A 19555-nucleotide genomic window follows, 5' to 3' on the forward strand; every position below is an offset into this window, starting at 1 on the left:
ACCACGAGAATGAATACTGTCTGGTGGCGTTACTGTCATATGACCGGGCCAGGAAAATGTATAAGCTGAGGAGTAACCAATGAAGAGTCATTTTAGTGACGATGTGGGTCGCACATATGGAAAACCTCTGTCATAAACGGGAGATCATTATGGTCCGACGCCTGGTGACGAGCAATTTGGAGACGGCGTGTGAGTCGGCTGTTCGCATGCTGTCGTCTTTGAACATCTGTGGAAAGTTGTCGAAAGACTGAAACCACGATTATAGCTACAACTACTCACTCTTAAACATTTGTTTATGCTGCATTCGACCGTTACGTTAAAATAGATATTTTCTAACATAGTTTTTTTACCAAGAATCTCACCAAAGGGGCAAAGAAGGGTCTCAAACGTACGTAAACTTCAATAAACGTGCATCTTGATGTAAACAGCCGTCTGACGATGAATGTGTATCTTTTCATTTCTTCTCAGTATCTCTTCATTTTTCACTCCACCCATCCATGTTTTTCTTTGAGTCCCCCGCCACGCCAACATTTCAGAACCCTCCACCCCTGCTCTGTCTTTCTTTCCCAGTGTCCACGTTTCAGCACTATATAGGAGGACACTCCACACAAAACATTTTATTAGCATTTTCCTCAACTGTGTACATATTGCTGCAGAAAATTCTCCTTCTCTTATAAAATGCCTCTTTCGCCATTTATGTTCTGGTTTTAATTTCTGTTCTGCTCTTCCAGTCTGTTTCTATCCTGCTTTCGAGGTATTTAAAGCTCTTACACATGTTCACATAAGAGAGACGTCCAAGAAGTGCTTCGTTGTACCGCCTCCGCAGCACTACAGTCGCAGTTCCGCACATCCGCACTCGTTTCTCCGGTTTATTGTCTTTCCACTGACGCCATTACAGCCTGATTGTGTTGTATTTATATTTTTTAGTGATCGTTCAAATTGCTTAAGACAATTTTTGAGCCCGGCGACTGTGAAGTTCGTTGTGAAATGCGGTCTTTGAACGCAAAGAACGTTAAGTCAGCTGAAATTCATCATCTTGTAGATATTTTTGGTAAAAATGTTATGACTGAAGCAATGGTGAGAAAGTGAGTGAAACTGTTCAATGATGGGCGAACCAGTGTTCAGGATGAAGCACACAGTGGGTGGCTTTCTATTGTCATTGATGGTTTGCTTGAGACACAGAAAATTCTTAAAAACGGACGGTTCACAATAAGAATGGTTTATGATGAGTTTCCACAAATTTAAAAACTATTTTGCATCAGATCGTCACATATTGTTTAAACACAAATTGTGTTCCCGTTGGGTCCCGATAATGCTTATGGATGTCCACAAAAAGAAACGACTTGGCAGTGCTTTGACATTTCTTGTCCTCAGTGATGAATGATACATGTTCTTAAACAGAATTGTGACCGGTGATTAAACTAGGGTTTGTCGTGTCACCAGAAGCAAAACAACAGTCGATGCGGTGGAGGCAAACATGATCCCCCCCAAAAAACAAAAATTCAAAACAACGTTGTCAGCACAAAATAAAAATCATGGGCACTGAGATCTGTGTCAGACATGACATCGGCGTATTGAGTTCCTTCCCGAAGGTGAAATCGTCAAAGCGGTACGATGCTCTGAAGCACTGAGAAAGCTTCGGCGTGCAGTTCAAAAGAGGAGGCATGGAATGCCCATTCAAGGCATTGGACGCTGGATAACGACGCACATCCCCATCCTACCGGTGTCACTCAAAACCATATTCAACTACTCAATTGACAGCAGTTTGATCAGCCACCGTAGAGCACCGATCTCGCACCTCCTCTACCACTTATTCCTGAACTTGAAGTGTGGTTTTCTAGAAAGGAGCTGTGACACTGATGTTCAACAGTGGCCGACTTTGTTGACTGCATATTTCTGTGAAGATGGCGTAGAAAAGTTGGTTTCCCTTTAGGACAAATATCTGAACAATGGTGACGATTATTTAGAAGAGTAGTTTAAGAAATGGTCTTTCTTGTAAAGAAAATTGTTTTGGTTCGAAAAAAATGATTTTATGAGCTTTTTTTCCAAAATGGTACTTACTTTGAGCACATACCTCGTACTTCTCCATTCAGCATTATCTTCACATTTACTATTATTAGTAGGGTAGTCTACATCTACATCTACGTGGTTACTCTGCAAATCACATTTAAGTGCCTGCCAGAGGGTTCATCGAACTATCTTCACAATTCTCTATTATTCCAATCTCGTATAGCGCGCGGAAAGAATGAACACCTATATCTTTCCGTACGAGCTCTGATTTCCCTTATTTTATCGTGGTGATCATTCCTCCCTATGTAGGTCGGTGTCAACAAAATATTTTCGCATTCGGAGGAAAAAGTTGGTGATTGGAATTTCGTGAGAAGATTCCGTCGCAACGAAAAACGCCTTTCTGTTAATGAATTCCAGCCCAAATCCTGTATCATTTCTGTGACACTCTCTCTAATATTTCGCGATAATACAAAACGTGTTGCCTCTCTTTGAACTTTTTCGATGTACTCCGTCAGTCCTATCTGCTAAGGATCCCACACCGCGCAGCAGTAGTCTAAAAGAGGACGGACAAACGTAGTGTAGGCAATCTCCTTAGTAGGTCTGTTACATTTTCTAAGTGTCCTGCCAATAAAACGCAGTCTTTGGTTAGCCTTCCCCACAACATTTTCTATGTGTTCCTTCCATCTTACGTTGCTCGTAATTGTAATACCTAGGTATTTAGTTGAATTTACGGCTTTTAGATTAGACTGATTTATCGTGTAACCGAAGTTTAACGATTTCCTTTTAGAACTCACGTGGATGACCTCACACTTTTAGTTATTTAGGGTCAACTGCCACTTTTCGCATCATTCAGATATCTTTTCTAAATGGTTTTGCAGTTTATTTTGATCTTTTGATGACTTTATTAGTCGATAAACGACAGCGTCAACTGCAAACAACCGAAGACGGCTGCTCAGATTGCCTCCAAAATCGTTTATATAGACAAGGAACAGCAAAGGGCCTATAACACTACCTTGGGGAACGCCAGAAATCACGTCTGTTGTACTTGATGACTTTCCTTCAATTACTACGAACTGTGACCTCTCTGACAGGAAATCACAAATCCAGTCACGTAACTGAGACGATATTCCATAAGCACGCAATTTCACTATGAGCCGCTTGTGTGGTACAGTGTCTAAGCCTTCCGGAAATCCAGAAATACGGAATCGATCTGAAATCCCTTGTCAATAGCACTCAACACTTCATGTAAGTAAGAGCTTGTTGTGTTTCACAGGAACGATGTTTTCTAAACCCATGTTGACTGTGTGTCATTAGACCGTTTTCTTCGAGGTAATTCATAATGTTCGAGCACAATATGTGTTCTAAAATCCTGCTGCATATCGACGTTAACGAAATGGGCCTGTAATTTAGTGGATTACTCCTACTACCTTTCTTGAATATTGGTGTGACCTGCGCAACTTTCCAGTCTTTGGGTACGGATCTTTCGTCGAGCGAACGGTTGTATATGATTAAGTATGGAGCTAATGCATCAGCGTACTCCGAAAAGAACCTAACTGGTATACAGTCTCGACCAGAAGACTTGCTTTTATTAAGTGATTTAAGTTGCTTCAGGACTCCGCGGATATTTACTTTTACGTTATGTTGGCAGTTGTTCTCGATTCGGATTCTGGAATATTTACTTCGACTTCTTTCGTGAAGGCATTTCGGAAGGCTGTGTTTAGTAACTCTGCTTTGTCACCACTGTCTTCGATAGTATCTCGATTGCTATCGCGCAGAGAAGGCATTGACTGATTCGTGCCTCTAGCATACTTCACATAAGACCAAAATCTCTTTGGGTTTTTTGTCAGGTTTCGAAACAAAGTTTCGTTGTGGAAACTGTTATAAGCATCTCGCATTGAAGTCCGCGCTAAATTTCGAGCTTCTGTAAAAGATCGGCAATCTTGGGGATTTTGCGACTATTTAAATTTGGCATGTTTGTTTCGTTGTTTCTGCAACAGTGTAGTAGACAACAGAAGGTCAGTGTTATCCATATAATTCCTTTCTTGCTGTAACTGCAGAGAAAACTGGGCGCGTTGTGAAAAGCTATCTTATACAACAGTAAAAGCCTAGTAGAACATCAGCAAGAAAAGTGTTGTTGACAGTGTATTATTAAGTTGCAGGTAGCGCAGACTCCAGCTGCCTTCTGACTGAATCGATGGTCAGCGAACGCACTTAGAGGAGATGAGACGAGGCGGGTCCCCTGAGGCTGCAGCCACGTACACGGCCCATCGACACAGAGTCCCGCGACCAAAGCGGCTGAGGATTATTTGCATAATTACGGTTGCGTAACCCGGCGGCGCCACAGCGCAAGATGCTACATTTAGAACGCTATCTCCCCACTAGATGGCCACAGGCCACAAATCAACATAATTAATGCTTATGGAACTCACCATGGGATTTCTTTTTTGTTGTTCTTGTCGAGAGCTGTTTACATTTCTGAGACGTCGGGTCGCGTGATCTGTCTGAAACGTCTGTCCACCTATGTATTCGGCAAACCTGTTGCTGATTCCTCAGTAGAGCCGTACCGAGGTGATCCTGTCATCCCCTCCCCGAACCTCCCCCACTGACAACCACCTTCCTTCAGGTTTTTGTAAGCAGATTTACCAAATGTTTTGACTTTGTAGGTACATTTAACAAAAGCGGAGCGTTAATGAAACATATTACTTATACGAATGGCATTGAATAAAAATATTTGCACGTGACAAATTCACTATAGCATATACGCTCCTGGAAATGGAAAAAAGAACACATTGACACCGGTGTGTCAGACCCACCATACTTGCTCCGGACACTGCGAGAGGGCTGTACAAGCAATAATCACACGCACGGCACAGCGGACACACCAGGAATCGCGCTGTTGGCCGTCGAATGGCGCTAGCTGCGCAGCATTTGTGCACCGCCGCCGTCAGTGTCAGCCAGTTTGCCGTGGCATACGGAGCTCCATCGCAGTCTTTAACACTGGTAGCATGCCGCGACAGCGTGGACGTGAACCGTATGTGCAGTTGACGGACTTTGAGCGAGGGCGTATAGTGGGCATGCGGGAGGCCGGGTGGACGTACCGCCCAATTGCTCAACACGTGGGGCGTGAGGTCTCCACAGTACATCGATGTTGTCGCCAGTGGTCGGCGGAAGGTGCACGTGCCCGTCGACCTGGGACCGGACCGCAGCGACGCACGGATGCACGCCAAGACCGTAGGATCCTACGCAGTGCCGTAGGGGACCGCACCGCCACTTCCCAGCAAATTAGGGACACTGTTGCTCCTGGGGTATCGGCGAGGACCATTCGCAACCGTCTCCATGAAGCTGGGCTACGGTCCCGCACACCGTTAGGCCGTCTTCCACTCACGCCCCAACATCGTGCAGCCCGCCTCCAGTGGTGTCGCGACAGGCGTGAATGGAGGGACGAATGGAGACGTGTCGTCTTCAGCGATGAGAGTCGCTTCTGCCTTGGTGCCAATGATGGTCGTATGCGTGTTTGGCGCCGTGCAGATGAGCGCTACAATCAGGACTGCATACGACCGAGGCACACAGGGCCAACACCCAGCATCATGGTGTGGGGAGCGATCTCCTACACTGGCCGTACACCACTGGTGATCGTCGAGGGGACACTGAATAGTGCACGGTACATCCAAACCGTCATCGAACCCATCGTTCTACCATTCCTAGACCGGCAAGGGAACTTGCTGTTCCAACAGGACAATGCACGTCCGCATGTATCCCCTGCCACCCAACGTGCTCTAGAAGGTGTAAGTCAACTACCCTGGCCAGCAAGATCTCCGGATCTGTCCCCCATTGAGCATGTTAGGGACTGGATGAAGCGTCGTCTCACGCGGTCTGCACGTCCAGCACGAACGCTGGTCCAACTGAGGCGCCAGGTGGAAATGGCTTGGCAAGCCGTTCCACAGGACTACATCCAGCATCTCTACGATCGTCTCCATGGGAGAATAGCAGCCTGCATTGCTGCGAAAGGTGGATATACACTGTACTAGTGCCGACATTGTGCATGCTCTGTTGCCTGTGTCTATGTGCCTGCGGTTCTGTCAGTGTGATCATGTGATGTATCTGACCCCAGGAATGTGTCAATAAAGTTTCCCCTTCCTGGGACAATGAATTCACGGTGTTCTTATTTCAATTTCCAGGAGTGTATATTATAAATAAACTTCCTGAAAAATTGAAAATAAAATGATATTGTCTCTTATTGTTTAACGTGAACTTTAATATGATGTACAGCATGTAAGGTGGTCATGTGATTTTGATTTTTGTATGTTATCGATGTGCACGTCAGAGAGAGGGAGAGCAAGTGACATTACTGTTAAACAATCGTTGGTTTTGTCGTGGCACAGTCCTATCCTCTGTGCAGTCTGATGCATTCTTAGTTGGAGTGTAGTAGGTGACAGACGTATTCAGTAGTGATGTGTCGACTTGTGATTGTAATTGTTAGATGAAGAAAGATCCATTGTAAAAGACAGTAAGGATGACTATGATGCATACATTGAAAGGTGAAAAGAATATAAATTTTGAATAATGAAATTCTTTTTAAAGAGAAGTAGTCAGCTTGTTAACTTTGTTCACTTCCTCAGAGCTGAGAGAAAGACCAGCCCATTTCCCCGAGTCATGCATTAACATACTGATTGCTCTCTCATTTTTATAGAAAGTCTTTGTTAACATTGTACTCTCCTTAAATCACTGTTCACTTTGTTAAGCATGGTATTGTTCAGACCTATGTCATGTGTGAACATTAAGCGAAGCTTTACTCTGTCTTTTTGAATACATACTTTAATGTAAAGCCGTTGCGTTGGAACATCATTTCATAAGAATAGCTACTCTCCCCACGCTACCGTTTACCGTTATTGCCTGCTTGCTGTTTGCTGTTGTTTTCGAGGAATGTACAATAATTTTGTCGTAACGAGAGGTGAGTGGAAATTTGATTACGGCCAGATAATTGTTTTACTTCAGTCGCGCATTTAATATGAAGAGAAGTATTCAGACCAGTTACAGGTCAGTTCAAATTAGGTTAGCATACGAGATTAACTTGGGTAACAGTTTGTGGATACATAATTTTGGTAATAGGTAGACTTTTATATGGTGAGAGGTAACGGTGGACTAAATTTCATGAAGAAACAAATTTGGTGAAGAGGTTGCAAATAAACAACTTATTTTACTTGCTCTTCATACATTATTAATAATGCATAAATTATTAATTAGAAGTAAATGGTAAGGACGACAATTATTAAGAGTTGAGAAAATATCTTTCTCCAGGAATGTGTTTTTATTATATTAATACCACGCATTTCGTACTTTTTGGCGAACCAAACTCACTGATTATGTGACTAAAGTCGAGTTTTGCAGCTGTGTCGTATTCTGTCGGCAAAACAGCTAATTTTAATAGTCTACTTTGACCCATACTCGACTTCAAGCAGTGTTTCATCACCTATAATTTGCCGAAACTATGTTCACAATATGATACAGCCACTGGCATTCTCGTAAAAATCCAAAAAAGTATTCAGGTGTTTGGCTTGGCGTAACTTTATCCATACTTCGGAAAAAACTTCAAACTATCCAAATGGGGAGCTGTGTCTATGCTCTTTATTAGCTCTTCCACATTGAACTTGAAAACAGCTGTTCGTTAAGTTGCGAGGTGCCGGGGCTAGTAGTGTATTTATCACTAAATTCTACTAGAATCCACATGTGTAAATCATGCTCTAAGCCCCCCCTATTCTAACTCCGACTTTTGCTGTTGCACAAGGATAAAACAAATACGCGAACTGACTCTAATCAACCCTGCTAGTGGAGTAGAAGAGAGTTTGGCACCTGCAATAATTTAATTTGATAAATAAGTTAAATAAACAAAGGTTTCATTAGCATAGTGAGGAATGATAGGGTTGCTCTATTGATTAACAGAAAGAAAGTTCTGTCCAAAATAACAATATGATTTATTAAGATTAAACGCAGAATAGTAAAAGAGACACAGGAAATATAAAACATCAAATTGGCTAAAATTGGAGATTCATACAAACACAGTAAAGGTGAAGTTGTCCCTAACTTAGATCGTGAGGTTTAAGACGAAGTGGTATGTGGAGCCAATTCCTTTCCACTCAAATCTCAAGAGAGACACACAGCTAACCCAATAGTAATTGCTGCTACTCGAAACTGAACAAAGTTAGAAAAGGATGAACAGGCGCGCTCTGCTGAGCTCTGATTATCACCTAGGAAAATCCCTATCTGCCGGTGCTGCGGACGTACATTACCAACAGTCTTCTTATCTCCCAGAACACGATCTGGCGTACCGCAGGCGAGGGCTGGTTGCTCCGACGTCCTCGACCGAAAGGCGACTGCCAACTACTCAGAGCACCCGCACAGGCCGAACACCGAACATTCCCGCCCCCACGACAGTGGCCGTGGTTACGTTCCAATCAGCAACTCGAAAACCGGCGGAAATTCCACTCCATTGCCGGAGCACTACCATTCCACCAATGGAGATTCTTGGCGCCAATTTCTGTGCTGATTTTGCAGAAAGTGCGGGAATTTTCCCGCCACAACTGCGTGGGTACACAAGTCATTCCCACGCCTCGCTGGTAGCCCGCCAGAAAGTGTTTTCGCAAAGTTTCTCTGAAGTAACGGAACCTCTAGCCCAGCCGCTACTTCACACCCCAGCGGGCGTGTCTCTTGACAATGTCGGCGTCTGAAAAGCATTCACTCGACTGCCTCACACACGTCGGCTTAACTCTCTCCAGTTCCACAGAGCCCGCCTGTCACCGGCCCACCCGGGTGACGAGAGACGCTGCGTGGGAAGTACGCGTGTTAAGGAAAAGCAACCCTCCACCGCATGCAACTAGAGAGGAGAATCGTAAGATAGAAATATGAGAGGGGGCTCATGCCACCTCTCATTGCCCCTACGCCATTTTAGATTGTAATTGGTGAGCGGTTGGCTCACTTAGGAGCAAGGTAGTGAGTCAATCGCCCAAGAACAATCTTACAAAGTGACTCCACATACCGCACTCTATAAAAAAGATCATTGCAACTGAAAAATGCAACTCATAGAGGGAGGATTATTTATGATGTAGCCAACTTCACCTTCTTAATATGGAACACTAACACTCACATCACACATCCATACCCAGGGAGCCCCTTCCAAACACCGATTCACGCAGACATTCACGCTCTAAACATGGCCCGGGCATCTGAGCCAAATATGGAGCAGTTTATTCTTTACAATCAGAGTTGGAGTGCTCCGCAATTAAATGCCCAAGATGTTACAACAATTTTAATCATTAAACTAACCTGACCTCACTCACACATGATAATATTTAAGTTAACAATCTCTTTGTGAGTTTTCAGAATCTAGTTACAACCTCCGATTCATTCTGTCTCCCTGCAGCAAGAATAACCTTTACAAAATGTTCCCTGAACTGATGGTCCATTCACAATGACAGTGGTGGTATCTGCTTCAGTTTATGGGGACTTCAGGCACACTGTTAGCATACACACAACAATAAACACAAAATACAAAAAAAACATGATGTGGAGAACAATACAGTAATCTGTAATAAGAATTACAGTGTAAAACACAAACGCATACAAGGTATGACATACATTACCAAAACAACATAAGAGAAAGAAATTTAAGAAAAAAAAAACAAGGTTCATGGGGCATCAAATTGTGCGTGCACATTGCACAAAGTTCACGACTGTGCTGAGAATGAGGCACTAAATCACATTGTTAGAAATATCCGTGGCACTTCACAAATTCCACCGTACTGACATCACATAAGGCTAAACGTCGGGTGTAGTTGCTACGTTGTGGCAACAGCAATAGGGAGTTCTGGAGTGTCTGCAGTACGCTGTTGAGATTGTAGTCAGACCCACGCATATGATCACGGCAGTACGGTAGGAAGACACAGTGATAGGTTCTCCTCACGTCGATTAATTGTCTCTGAGATCTCCTTGTTGGGATACATCACTAGTCTAGGTCTCTTCTCTCGCTGGACAGAACTTTATGTTTCCCAATATTGCAGTTCGACGAGGGATGATGGCACGTGGAGTGACTCCACAAGTGTGTGAGGTCATCCATACAGGATCGAACTAGGAGCGACTATTGTTAAAAACTGCTCTCTAATAGAGAGGAGAAGTAAGACATGAGACCATACATTTGTTAGTGTGGCACGATACTGCTTTGTGTATGCAGATCGGCCAATGCTAGTGAGTTGTAAAAACCCAAACAGGTGAGTATAGAGCGTCCCTTTCTGTCCTGAGGCACATGAGGCGCAGGTTCTGACACGATATGTGATCTTCTTCGTGTACTCACGACAACGTGGTCTGCGGCAGGGAATCCCTCCAAGCGGCTGCCGCGTCCGGAGAGCTAGCAGGCTGTCGCGTGTCAGGGTCAACGGCCAGCCCCACTTTCGCTTGTGGCGGGGCGAGGGTCCCGTGTAATCCCTCAGGTAGGCAGCCGGGTGACTGTCAGCGTGTAGGACGGGACGCTCGCCCTCTAGCAGGTAGCCGAAGACCTCTTGTTTTTGCGCTGGCTGGCCTCTGCATTGCCACGTTCCTCGTCATCTGTACAATTCTTACAAAAGTCTTATGCCTAACTTTTTCCCATGACCTTCTATGTTATAATAAATTTACATAATGAAACATTGATGGTCTGTCATTTCAGACACTCTTATTTTACTTTTATAGTTATTAATCTATGGCAATCATTATAACATCTAATCTAGACATGGAAATAATTTATTTTGATATATGTGTAGAGACCGATCTCAGTATGTACATGGTGTGTGATAACTGATGCTTTGTAATGGATGAACAACTAAATGTGCGGACCCGCACTAATATTACTATTAATTATATAGATCGACAGTAGACATGCTTCAAGAATTAACTACCATATCCCAACGATCTACATTCTACGTCTTTTAATTAAATTATGTTGTTATGCAGGTCTAAGTTTTACTGTGCTATAAAGAACATGCAACTACGCTACTTTCGCTCGCCCGTCGTCCCTCCATCTCGGGTCTGTGGTTTGGTGACCTGAAAAATAGCAACTCAACAGGCGCGCGCCACACTTGTGGTAGAAAACCCCCACAATATTAATCTAGTTATTGTTAAATCCTACAGTTTAACTTATCCTAGTATCGTACTTTCCCTTTTATTTATTTATTTATTTATTTTATTTATTTATTTATTTATTTATTTATTTATTTTTTTATTTACCTTATACAATACCCTTACATAGTTCCTGTTACGCTGAGATGTCTTGCTGCTCGCCGCTATTGACGACAGTGATGTGCGCGCCGTACGACATGACCTCCGAGTTTTCATTACGCCTCACTGAAACTCCAGAGACTGGGTTACCCATGGCTATACACGACAATAAATTTATAGTTGCAACTTCCTTCTCTATGTGAAGCGGTTTTCGCGATCAAAGTACACCTTTCCAGAAGCAATGTAATATGACCAAGCCAGGACTGGTTCCTGTTGAGGATTCAGACACCCAACACCCGCCAGCTACACAGTATGTCACGAATATCCAAGTACAATTCCTTGGTGATTCATCTGTGACAAAAACGAGCAGCACGCTAAATCCCCAACCAGCACATTAGCATGGTAGGCTTTTATGCCCTCATTTCTCTCGTCTAGGGCACCATTAGAGTCAAATGCTCACAGGTTCACCCCGACTTGCAAGACAACGATACCGGCGCAGCTCTGCAAAAACTATACTGCCCATATTCACCCTCGAAATCGCGCAATATACCACAATCGTGCAGTGCACTGACGCGTGCCTGCAAGCATTGGTATGAACGTCTCACGAACTGGTTGTGGCCGCTATGGAGCGTATCACGACCTCTCAGAACGCTTCTGAGAGCACGTTCTTGTATGCGCCCGTTTGTGCGACGTCTCGTCACTCATCCTTATCCCTTAACATGGACACCAGATAGGAAAGGACAAAAACATTGCTCATGAAAAGGTAGTGTCTCCTACTCCATCGACATTGGAGATCGCAAACATAAACAAAAAGAGGATAGCAGCAGTAAATTCTTATGCAAGACAACGCAGCGTGTTAATACTTTAGCAATCTTAATCTATTAATGTAACAATTATTGTTCCCCACAGAAAGGTTCATATATTTGCTTATTCTACTATGTACACCACTTAAACTACTATTATTCCACGAACTTCTTTGTGTGAGAGATGTGGTGGAATCCTATGGACTAGCGCCAATCCCTTGTTAGACTCCCCCTCCTCTGACGTGCATTAGGATTTGCAGGTCTAATTTCAATCTCCTGGTTCTCCTGTTGTCCTTGATTTCGCTCTCTCCAATTACGGTCGCTTTGCCGTACGTTATTTCTCCTGTCCCAGATTCCTTGTCTAGATTGACCCTGTTTCCTGACGTTCTGGTTTCCGTGTCTCTGGTTTCCATAACCTTGAGTAGCGTAACCTTGATTTCCGTAACCCTGGTTTCCTAACTGACGAGTGCGATTTTGCGATCTGTTGTCGTCTTCCCTTGCTGGCCCGTGGTATTTGTTATTTTGCGCCTTCTTCCTGTCCTTTGCGTCTTGTTTATCGAAGACTACTTCGAGTTCGCGCAATAGACTCTTGAATGCTTCTATGTCCGATCCACACTTCCCGACAAGTGTCTGTTGATACCTAATAGGCAATTTGGAAAAGCAAAATTTAATGATTTCTCCGTTGCTATATGGACTATCTAAAAACTGATTCTTCTTGAGTAAATCATCAAAAAATTTGGTTGCGTTCTTATGCCCGGACACTTCCAGTTCAGGACAAAATATTATTTCCTCTTTAATCCTGTCTTGCGTTTCCTTTGACCAGTAGGTCCGCAGGAATGCATCAACAAATTCCTGATAGGTCCGACACGTCGCTGCCACACCCCGCATCTTTTCCGCGGCTTGGCCCTCGATGTGTCCACACATGAATTCTAATTTTGCGTGGGTTGGCCATGATGACGGTAATGAATTAGTAAACTGCGTCACCCAGCTCTTCGGATGCATCGACCCTCCATTATCTCTGAACTTTTGGAATTTTAGTATCGACAGGAAGTGATTGTGATCAAAATCCTGTCCGATCCTCGCACTGGTGTTGTCACTCGTTTCCGATACTTGCACGTCTGCTGAGTGTCCTGATCTATCTTGCTGATAACTGTGATGTGCTACCTCTGTATCACAGTGGCGGTGACACTCAGAATTCACTCTCCTAAGTGGGCTACAATTATTGGAGCTATTACTAGGTGTTTCTGCGTGTGCATTGTTAGTTCCGCCCTCTGTCACTGGGCTAGAGCACGGCGGGCTTTTCCTCGGAGACACACTTCTGTGTACTCCATCATTGGTATCCGAACGCGCAGTGCTCGTGTGCCCGTTTCGCTCTAGTTTCGCTATCCGACTCTCTACTTCTTTCATTCGTTTCGTGATGTTGGTAACCGCAATATTACCTTGGGTTTTTAAGAACGCTAGGGATTTTGAGTGGGCTTGTGTCGCACGTCGCAAGCGACCTACAAGTTGAGAAGTTACTTTTGCGATTTTCATTGCCCCTGTTGCTGCCGTTTGGGCTAGGCCTGCTACTTTTTGTGCTATCATTGACAATTGTTTTGCTTCTCCACATTCTTTCTTTATTGTTAGTAATTCCCCACGAATTTCCCCTATATGCGAAATTATTGCCTCCGTGTCCTTCTTACGCTGTTCGTCAGCTTCTTCCTTCTCCTTCTTACGTTGTTTCTCCTCTTCTTCCTTCTCCCTCTTACGCTGTTCGTCAGCTTCTTCCTGCTTCTTACGCTTTTCGTCAGCTTCTTCTTTCATTGATCGTAGGAAGCTCAGTATTGGGTTTACGTCATCTTCTTGATCCTCTTCAAACATGGGCGATGTAACTCTGGACACCTGGGCGCTAGAGCTCTGACGTGACCGAGCTGGCCTCTGTCTGCACTCGTTCGTTTGACTATAAACTTCTGCTACCGTCTCGACCTGTGTGCCTGTCTCTGTTTCATCCTCTACTTCACTATCATAATCACGGCCGCAACGCTGCTCTGAGATCGCGTCCAAATCACCTTCCTCATCAATGCCCCTGGCGTCCTGTCCTGCTAAAAATGTGCCCATCTCATCTCCGAACCTATTCCCGTCAGTAAACTGCCCCTTATCCATTATGCTATCCTCTTTTGTTTTAGCTTCGCCCGATAATAGTCGTGCCTTACTTCTCGTTATCATTCATAAAAACAAATTCATCTAAAATGCACAATAAAATTAATCTACTCCATATATTTTTTACACATAAACATAAAATTTCAACAACGCTGTTCCAACGCTGTAATCACAAACACAATTTGATGTGGTACAGAAACCGCACACAAATCCGACAAAGTGCGATGCGGTACAGACACCACATCAGCGAAACACAAAAAAAACAATGAACAAAAAATATATACACTGAAAACAAAAACTGTAGTCATGCGCCGCTACTTAAAACTAAACGCGGAACTACCAAAAAAAACTTGGGTATTAATCATTAAAAAAAATAGAGAGAAAAAAAATTGAATGTTCCTACTAAGAATCCTGTTTGTTTATCAGAGATTCACAGGAAAGATCCGAGGCCAAGGGTCGCCATATTATGCGAGGTGCCGGGGCTAGTAGTGTATTTATCACTAAATTCTACTAGAATCCACATGTGTAAATCATGCTCTAAGCCCCCCCTATTCTAACTCCGACTTTTGCTGTTGCACAAGGATAAAACAAATACGCGAACTGACTCTAATCAACCCTGCTAGTGGAGTAGAAGAGAGTTGCACCTGCAATAATTTAATTTGATAAATAAGTTAAATAAACAAAGGTTTCATTAGCATAGTGAGGAATGATAGGGTTGCTCTATTGATTAACAGAAAGAAAGTTCTGTCCAAAATAACAATATGATTTATTAAGATTAAACGCAGAATAGTAAAAGAGACACAGGAAATATAAAACATCAAATTGGCTAAAATTGGAGATTCATACAAACACAGTAAAGGTGAAGTTGTCCCTAACTTAGATCGTGAGGTTTAAGACGAAGTGGTATGTGGAGCCAATTCCTTTCCACTCAAATCTCAAGAGAGACACACAGCTAACCCAATAGTAATTGCTGCTACTCGAAACTGAACAAAGTTAGAAAAGGATGAACAGGCGCGCTCTGCTGAGCTCTGATTATCACCTAGGAAAATCCCTATCTGCCGGTGCTGCGGACGTACATTACCAACAGTCTTCTTATCTCCCAGAACACGATCTGGCGTACCGCAGGCGAGGGCTGGTTGCTCCGACGTCCTCGACCGAAAGGCGACTGCCGACTACTCAGAGCACCCGCACAGGCCGAACACCGAACATTCCCGCCCCCACGACAGTGGCCGTGGTTACGTTCCAATCAGCAACTCGAAAACCGGCGGAAATTCCACTCCATTGCCGGAGCACTACCATTCCACCAATGGAGATTCTTGGCGCCAATTTCTGTGCTGATTTTGCAGAAAGTGCGGGAATTTTCCCGCCACAACTGCGTGGGTACACAAGTCATTCCCACGCCTCGCTGGTAGCCCGCCAGAAAGTGTTTTCGCAAAGTTTCTCTGAAGTAACGGAACCTCTAGCCCAGCCGCTACTTCACACCCCAGCGGGCGTGTCTCTTGACAATGTCGGCGTCTGAAAAGCATTCACTCGACTGCCTCACACACGTCGGCTTAACTCTCTCCAGTTCCACAGAGCCCGCCTGTCACCGGCCCACCCGGGTGACGAGAGACGCTGCGTGGGAAGTACGCGTGTTAAGGAAAAGCAACCCTCCACCGCATGCAACTAGAGAGGAGAATCGTAAGATAGAAATATGAGAGGGGGCTCATGCCACCTCTCAAAGTAGCTCAGCTGTATTTATCACAAAAATAAGTTGTGCATTTTTCAAGACATAGAGCTTTCATTTAAAACGATTCCTAGCAGGAAATTAAAGTGAGATGAAATGATCAGATACGTAGAAATACATGACATGATTTCCATTTCACGTATTAGTATATCAAATTAAACACTCTGATACAGATCTTTTTACACGAGCTTTGAACTCTGGTTAACAGAGTGCAAGTATAGTCACAACCACTAACTAATCTAGCAATACACTCTAAGACAAAAAAAGAGAGAACGACGCATCACGAAGGAATAATCGGAATGGGACGGAAATTGGTAGATGTGATGTACATGTGTAGACAAAAGAACTATTAAAACGTCCGAAAAATTGGATGATGTGTTGAAGAAAAGAACTTCACAAATGGAATAAGTCAGTAACATGTTGGTTCGCCTCTGGTCCTTGTGCAAGCGGTTATTCGGCCTGGCAGTGACTGATAGTGTTGATGGATATCCTTCTGAAGGATATCGTGCCAAATTCTATCCAATTGGGTAGCTAGGAAAATCCCGAATTTGTTGGAGGACCCTGCCAGTAATGTTTCAAACGCTCTCTGTTGGGGACACATCCGGTAAACTTGATGACCAAGGTAGGGTTTGGCAAGCACGAAAACGAACAATCACGCCGTATGTGGGCGGGTATTATCTTGCTGAAATGTAAGCCCAAGATGGCTTGCTATGAACGGCAATAAAAAGGGGCATAGAATGTTATCGAAGTACCGTTGAGGGGTAAGGGTGCCGCCAGTGACAACCAACCGCCTCCTACTACGTAGAGAATTGGCAGCCCAGAGCATCACTTCTGGTTGTCAGGCCGTATGGCGAGCGAAAGTCAGGTTGGTACCCCGGCTCTGTCTGGGGAGTGTACAGACACGTCTTTGCTGGTCATGGGGCTCAGTTCGAAGCAGGAAACGTCACTGAAGACAATTCTGCTCCAGTCAATAAGATTACAGGCCGAATTCCTGTCGTTAGACGCCCTGGACAGCAGTAGAATACCAGCCTCAGTGTCGCCCGCAGTACTGCTAGGCAGCCAGGAGTGATGGTCCGGGGTTACATTTCTCTCCGTAGAAGGACCCGTTTAATTGTTAATGGCGGCATCCTTACAGCACAGCGGAACGTCGACGATATTCTACGCCCCGTTTTGTTGCCCCTGTAGCAAGCCATCTTTGACAGCAAGGTAATGCCCGCCTCCATACGGCGAGAATTTCTTTCGCTTGTCTTCGTGTTTGCCAAACTCTTACGTGGCCAGCAAGGTCGCCGGATCTCTCCCAAGCTGATAACGTTTGGAGCATTATGGGCAGGGCCCTCCAACCAGCTCGGGATTTCACGACGTAATGCGCCAATTGCGTGGAATTTGCCGTGATGTCCTCCAGGAAGAAATCTAACAACTCTCTCAATTAAGCCGAGTAACCGCTTGCGTAAGGGCCAGGGGTGGACCAATGCGTTACCCACTAGCGCAATCTGCGAAGATCTTTCTCTTGAATTAGTCGTCCAGTTTTTCTGAAATTGTAATAATTCTTTCGTCCGTATATGTACATCACATCTTCCGTACCATTCATGGTGAGTCTTTTTTTGTCTTGCAGTGTATTATTAGTCAGCCACGGAAGACTTATTCGTGAATTTTTGGTTATTTACACACCAAATCGTTCCAACACTGGCTGGAGGGTCAAGTATATTACAGATCCTGTCCACCTGATCTGCTCACTTCCTCCACAGTGGCGTCCTGCTATAGTTCTCAGTCGTCAGAAATTGGTGAAGATCGAAAGCGTTCAGTCAAGCAACACCGACTCGCAGACCTAATTTGAGATCCAACAAAACCGTAGCCAAGAACAGTTAGAACAACGTAGCTGTACGCGAGCGCGCTAGGTATGCGGCAGCTGTGTGGGCCACATCCGCTGTTGCCACATAAATCATGAAACCGATAGGCGCCTATCCATCACTGGTCGTTTCTTCATGGTGCCTCTTGAACAATATGACTCTGTAGAAAAGACTGCGTGCGTCTACAGTCGTTATTCGACGGAATGGCTTCTTCTCGCAGAAACGAGTGGTGGGGAAACTCACATACCTTTCCCAGTTAATTCTAAAACTGCTTTTCTTGTTCCTTTTTTCCGGCCAGGTTTCACCCCACCTCTGAGATAGCGCCCTTATCGGAAGCCTATCTGGTCATCCCCTCAGTATGGCCCTGCTCTGCTAAAACCCTCTTGAAGACGTTTTTCACAGTGGAAATATCTACAGACACTGAACAGTCTCAAATGTATTCCGAGCAGCTTGTGCCTAAGAAAATCGTCTTGCAACTTGTTACAGTCCTCGCTCCTACAGTTCTAAAATATATCATTTATGATTATTAAATCAATGAGGGATAATAAACTAACCCAATAGTGTTTACAATGAATTTTTAAAGAAATGTTTTGTGAAAAAATGGGAATTCCAAGTGAAGATTTTCGGTGGGTGATTTTTTGCTATTTTCGTAAAGCTGTAACTCAACAACACAACAGTACCTCGAATCATTTCTTCCACCTTTTGATAATCAGTCACCTTCAGAGAAACCTGTTTGCAAATGGTTTGCAGAACTTCGTCGTGCTCGTGCTTCCCATTGCGATTAACTTCGCGAAGGGGAGATATAATCGGTTACTGTTCCGAAAAACACTCTATGCTGGGCGCAGTATGATTGAGGAGGATTGGCGTATGCCATGTCGTGAAACAGGGACATCTTTAGTCATATCGAAGACTACGATACATTAGATTTCACGTGAACGTTTAGCTGAAAGAAAGATATGTTTTAATACACTATCCCAATTTGACTGAAACTCAAGCGGAGTAAATAAAGGGTCTAAAAATTTGGACCGAGAGAATGCAAAATCACTATACGACTTCATAACAGGAGACGAAATTTAAATATATTCCTTTTTTTTGTTTGAGTCATTAGTCTTCTGACTGGGTTGATGTGGCCCGTCACGAATTCCTCTCTTGGGTCAATCACTATATCTCAGAATAGCCCTTGCATCCTATGTCCTCAGTATTATTTGCTGGATGCATTCCAGTGTTACCACTCTTGCTTTTAATTTCACTGAAGATGGTTTTGACGTTTCTGTATTATGAGTCATTCCTTCCCATGATCAATTCTATTTAGATTTCTTCACATCCTTGCCTTCCTGTTTGTTTCATTTCTAAGTGATTTGTACTGCTGTATTCCTGTCTTTCCCTGAGAGTTTTTGTACTTTCTCCTCTAGTCGATTAATTGAAGTATTTCTTCCGTTGTTCAAGGTTACATTGCAGTTACCTTCCTTTTATCTATAGTTTGTCTGCCCATCTGAGATTTCTCTGTTTAGAGATGTCCACCCTTCTTCAACTGAAATGTCTACTCTGGTATTCCTTATCGCACTATCCATATCGTTAGCGAACTTCAAATGCGTCTCATCATTTCAAAGTACTTCGTATCCCACTTCCTTCTACACTGAGGCGAGATGGGTAGCCGTGCGGTCTAGGGCGCCTTGCCACGGGTCGCGCGGCTCGCCACGTCGGAGGTTCAAGTCCTCCCTTGCGCATGGATGTGTTGTCCTTAGCGTAAGTTAGTTTAATTTAGATTAAGTAATGTGTAAGCCTAG

The sequence above is a fragment of the Schistocerca nitens genome, chromosome 4, assembly GCF_023898315.1.
Source record: "Schistocerca nitens isolate TAMUIC-IGC-003100 chromosome 4, iqSchNite1.1, whole genome shotgun sequence".
In the NCBI taxonomy this organism is placed as follows: domain Eukaryota; kingdom Metazoa; phylum Arthropoda; class Insecta; order Orthoptera; family Acrididae; genus Schistocerca; species Schistocerca nitens.